Source organism: Erigeron canadensis, chromosome 4 (assembly GCF_010389155.1).
Source record: "Erigeron canadensis isolate Cc75 chromosome 4, C_canadensis_v1, whole genome shotgun sequence".
In the NCBI taxonomy this organism is placed as follows: Eukaryota; Viridiplantae; Streptophyta; class Magnoliopsida; order Asterales; family Asteraceae; genus Erigeron; species Erigeron canadensis.
The window spans coordinates 15,797,624-15,803,771 of record NC_057764.1 but is presented as its reverse complement, the minus strand read 5'-3'; positions in this window follow the sequence as shown (position 1 = coordinate 15,803,771).

Genomic DNA, 6,148 nt, shown 5'->3' with positions numbered 1-6,148 from the left:
GGATCTGAAAGAGCAGGAATGGCATGACAGTCTTGCTTCGACGCTCTCTATGAACGCAACACCTTCTTGATCAAACGACTAATGCGAATGATCACTTTCAGAAGCAGCCGCGACATCATGAATCAGCTTAGTTCGACGTTCAGCAGCAGTAGAATCATCTGTGTCTGTCGCATTTGTAGCAGCAGAACCGTCGAACTATCAACATCATCTCCATCATTTCCAACATCCAACCAGCAGACTCATCCCCGGAGTCATCTCAGACCATCAACAGAATCATCCGAACTTTCAGAATCACCAGACTCAGAATCGTCATCAACATCATCCACAAACATATCATTCTCAAGACGAGATCGATAGTTTGGATTAATCAGGTGACCAAAAAGTGGTGGATCATGAAGACCGCCACATTACTCGTATTGGCTTCAGATCAGCAAAAAGACGCGAAGGCCAAGCATGAAGAACGTAGCGAGGACCTTGGTCATAGTCTACGTCTAGCCATCACAAATCGAGGATACAGAAGAAATCGCTTTCTCCCCCTAGCATTAATCTGATCAACAACTCTTGATAAAATATCGGGAGAAAGGATAAGGGCGATTATATACCAAAGCAACCATCTGCGACGCAATCTGTGCAGATAGTTGATCAAAGCCAGCCTTGCGATTGCTCAAACAGACAAGCATGCATACGCCATACCTCCATCTTCCCTGAAAACCACTCTTGTCAAAAGGAAGTTTGACCTGGCCAACAAACCCCATTCTCTGAAAGCAGCGAAGAAGGTTTCGAACTCGTAAGTCATTTCAACGTCTTCCTCTTCTTCTACGTCTGATTCTGCTCCTAGATGCAAATAGTTCGAGCGATTCAGCATTGAAATCAAATTTGTGCCTTCAACAGTTGCTCGTACAAAACTTGGCCATCAATCCATGACTTCATGAGCAGTACCAAAAGAATCAATATACAGCTTAATCAGTCTCGGCGAATCACAGAAAGCAAAAGATAATCGCGAGCGAGCAATGTAGTTGAACATTTCATGAAAATGTTCGCAATTATGCTGATCTGGATCTAGGTTCAGGCAAGATTGTGCTTTTTCACAAATTGACGAGGAGCAAGAGCCATTTCTGCAAAACCAATCACAATATCGAAACAAATAAATAATCATGATAAATGGATTGCAGAATTGAAAAACCCTAAGTTGAAAAACCTAATCTGAAAAACCCTAATTCTTATTTCGCAAAATAAGTCTGAACGAAGATAACCAATAAATTCGTTAAGTAGACAGAACGAAGATAGAAGCTAAATTCGTAAGCAATAACTAAACGAAAATAGGTCTTAAGTTCGTAAGAATAACCTAAATTAACACCTAACGAAGTTTAAGTTCGTTAACTAAACTGTACATGCAAGTTCGTAAGTTATAAACTTATCTTCTAAGTTCGTACCTATAAACGAAGTCTAAGTTCGTTTGAATAAACCTAAGGGTGTTAAGCTAAATTCGTTCCTCATCAACTTAGGTCTAAGTTCGTAAGGCATAAAAGTAACTTCGTTTCTACCCAAGGTAAATTCGTTCAATTCAATCTAAATTCGTTTGATCAAACCAGGTGAATGATTACAAGAATTTTATAAATAATCAACACAAATCAAATCGAAGATACATGAAACCTAAATCATATTCGTGAATGAAAAGAACATTAAACTTACTTAGATCTCAGTTTGGACAATGAATCAAGAAAACGAATTAAAGTGAGAAAAAGAAAAAAGTTTGTGTTTTAGGGTTTTTGCTCGAAAATAAGAGTATTTTTCGTTTGATAAAGAAATAACGAAGAAAAAACCCTTTATATATGGAACTAACAATGGGCCAACTATGGATCGGGCTAACTTCACAAACGAAGTTAGCCAAACGAAGATAACTTCGTTTGAACAAAATTGTTTCGAACGAAGATAGCAGTTATCTTCGTAAGAACAAATCTGAAAATATTCCAGATTTCACAGTTTCTGAAATTTTCAGATTTTCATCCAAGCATCTTCCAAAACACAACCCTTTATCACAATCTGTACATAGCAAAAACTCGTTAGAAAGCAACCTGTTCATGCCTTGTACTAAAACGTTCTTAGCACCCAAATTCATAATCATAATGTAAGTAGATAACCGAACATTATAATCTTGAATGAAAACCCATGGTTTAAACGCTATCCTGAAAATAATCAATTTAAATATGAACCTCATTACCAATATGATTATGACACCGAGAACTTCCTTGGATCATATATGCATGACAGCAAACCATCTTGAAACACTTAAGTCCCATACTAATGCCGTCTACAAAACTTAACAAACATGAACTATCCAACAAAAATTCATGAAGAACTTAGTAAAGTTTCCAAAAGTATGTCATAAATCACAGCATGAAATTCAAAGGAACTATATCAAATTTGATTATTTCATTAATACATGAATCATAAATAAATAACTATTCCAAAAACCAGTTCATGTATTCATCCTTCACATGCTCTAATCTGCATCACAAATATTATCACTACACACCAAGGATCTTATCGTAATGATATCATCCATGTAAATAACAATGCAGTAACAGAGTCAGCATTCCAACGTTATCTTCTTAACCTGAACACTGCACACTTACCACAGAACTCATCAACGCATTGAGAACAAAACAGTATAATGCAGAAAATTCAAGTTACAATCATACTCAATCAGGGTTAACAAATATGAATAACTAAAAATCTAACAAAAGATCAAGGAGGTCATTTCTTGTCAAACCCTAAAATGTCACCACACATTTAAACAAACGATTAATAATTTGGTGACAAGTGAAAATCATGAATTTCAAATGACTTTGACATTTCACATTACACTTGAAAAGATCTTTTTCTAAACTTTAAACAATTAATGTCCATATTAGAAAATCTTCTTTGTGAACAGTCTACACAACTCATTAAAAATTCACATGAAGGAATTCAGCAAAACATATACTCAGAATTTGAAAGGATCTCTCGTGCAATAAGAACTTATAAAATACTATTTTGACTCAATTAAAAAGAAAAATAACACAGAATAAAAATTGCAGAATAATAAACTAATCTAAATTCTAATTAACTTGACTTATACATTATACATTATTCACATTAAGCATGATTACTGCTGATTAGATCATTTAGCATGTTACATAAGCCTGCGGGTGAGAAATAATTCTCTTATTATAGTTTTGAACCGTGACCCAACAGCGATTACCGGTATGTTAGTCCTCTTAAACACTCGGTACGTCCAGTTTCCTTTGAGTTATGACACTTTCGACATACCCTGGCCAAGGACAGTCACCATGTAACCCGAGTAGCCTAATATGCCATTGGATAGTTGCGAACTTATGTAACCCACATTCAGATATACTTTCGTAATCGATACAAGCACTAAGATAAAAATATTCAATATATTCAAGAACATCCTTAACCAATCATGAGACACTTTGTGGATAACTGAATTGAATTACTTTGTGATTTCACATATTTGCTTCTGCATTTCATGATTTATAAGGAACCCGTGATTTTCTATGAGATCCATGTAGCGAACTTTCCGACAACCTATCCCAAGTTGTAAGCTTTAGGTAGGCTAGGTATACAAAGAACCCCGAGGACATACTTGTCCGAATCTCAAAGACCACATTAGCCCCTTAATTTGCATTCATTTGATTTGCATAACAATATCACATTACTTTTATGCTCATGATTGGTAGAGGTTCTTGCCTATTCATTGAACAAATCTTATAGTAATGCTAGATCTTTCACAAAATTTAAGGACTAGATCAATTCATTACTAAAAAGCAAGCAATCTCAGCCATATATCTGAATATGTTTCCCACAAGAACATTGTATAATTTAAGTTCAGATTGAAGGAAACCTTGGTACTTTGTGTCTACCGATATATCCCAAATTGTAATCACTGAACTAATCAGTTATATTACGATTAAGCAGGCTTAAAAGCTAAAGTATCGTCACTTCTCCTCATTTAGCGCAGTAACTTTTTTTTATTTTTTTATTTTTTTTTTTTTTTTGACACTAGATATTTACAAACTTATACTAAGACAACTCTTTTTGTATTTTTTTATGACACTTTCTATGTACAACTTATACTACAAAGACACGAAAAATACATTTAAGTTCTTTGAGAGAAACTACTCGGCATTCTTCATACCATTGAGTTGAAATAACAACTCAAGACGAGGTCCATCAAAAGCTTTAGTGTATAAATCAGCAAGATTATCATCATGTAATAACCTTTTCTAATGAATAAGCTTTTTCTCAAAACAGTCACGTATGAATATGATACTTTATATCTATGTGCTTGGTGACTTTAAATTTTTCGGATTCTTGGTAATATCTATGGCAGACTTATTATCAATACAAATAGGAGTATTAGAGATATTCATACCATAATCGCGCAGTTGTTGCTGTATCCAAAGCACCTGAGAACAGCAATATCCAGCAGCAATGTACTCTGCTTCACAGGATGACTGTGCAACAGATGTCTGCTTTTTGCACTGCCACGATACAATTCTCCCCCCTAAAAGCTGACATCCACCTGACGTTGATTTCCTATCCGAGTTGTCACCACCATAATCCGAATCAGTATAAGCTACAAAGTCAAAAGAACCATACATGGGATACCAAAGACCTAGACGAGGCTTGGCTTTCACATAACGAAGGATTCTTTTTGCAGCTTTCAAGTGAGACTCTTTCGGATTAGCCTGATATCTAGCACACATAGAAACAGCAAAGGTAATATCTGGACGTGAGGCTGTCAGATACATCAAGGATCCAATGATAGCTCGATATTGAGTGGCATCGACAGATGGATCATTAGGCTTATCAGGACACAACCCATGATTAGTCTTAATGGGAGTAACAGCATCCTTAGCATCAGACATGCGAAACCGAGTAAGCAAATCTTTAACATACTTGGTCTGATGTAAAAAAACCATCTTTCAGTTGATCCACCTGTAGTCCAAGGAAGAAGGTTAATTCCCCCATAGCACTCATCTCAAATTTAGCCTTCATGCTGTGTTCAAATTCCTTGCACATTTGGTCATCAGATGAACCAAAAATGATGTCATCGACATAAACCTGTACAAGCAATAGTCCTTCCCTTTCCATTTAATAAACAACGTGTGTCTATAGAACCTCTGGTAAAACCACTTTCCTTCAAATGATTGACAATTTTCATACCACGATCGAGGAGCCTGATGTAAACCATATAAAGCCTTATCGAGACGATATACTTTATTAGGAAAGTCTGGATCCTCAAACCCGGCAGGTTGTTCGACATACACTTCTTCTTTAATATCACCATACAAGAAGGCACTCTTTACATCAAGCTGATACACCTTAATACCCTTATAACTAGCATATGCCAGAAATAATCGAATAGCTTCAAGTCTAGCTACAGGTGCAAATGTCTCATCGTAATCAAAACCTTCTTGTTGCTCAAATCCTCTAACCACCAATCGAGCCTTATTTCGAGTACTACACCTCTGTCATCGCGTTTACAACGAAAAACCCAACGCGTTGTTAAAGGAGATTCACCCGGAGGTAAGTCAACTAACTTCCATACCTCAAGCTTTCGAAACTGAGCCAATTCTTCTTGCATCGCCTCAACCCATGACGGTTCCTTAAGAGCCATTCCAACATTCTTAGGCTCAACCTGAGAGATAAAGCAGTAATACAAGTACCAAGTAATTGCCCCAGTATCCTTAACTTCAGCAAACATACACGACGGTTTCTTAGATTGATTCCTCGTGCGAACAGAGGCAGAAGCATCACCAATGATTTGCTTGACTGGATGATCCTTGTTGACTCTGGTTTGAGGAACCTTATCGACAGAAAGATCATCCCCAAATTCGTCTGCACATGTTGCTCTGGAGTTTTATAATCTGGAGTTTTAGGCTCTTCCTGAGTGTCACCTTCCGTGTCATCAGTATCATAGAAAGGAGAATCAGGTAGAGGTACATGCAAAGGATCAGTAGGAACTATAGGAGCAGGCTCTAAGGTTGAATCTGCTACTTTTGTCCCACTAGATTCTCCAGATTCAGAGGTAGGCTCAACTATTGGTGAGGGACCAGAAGAAGAACCAGAAACCGGTCCA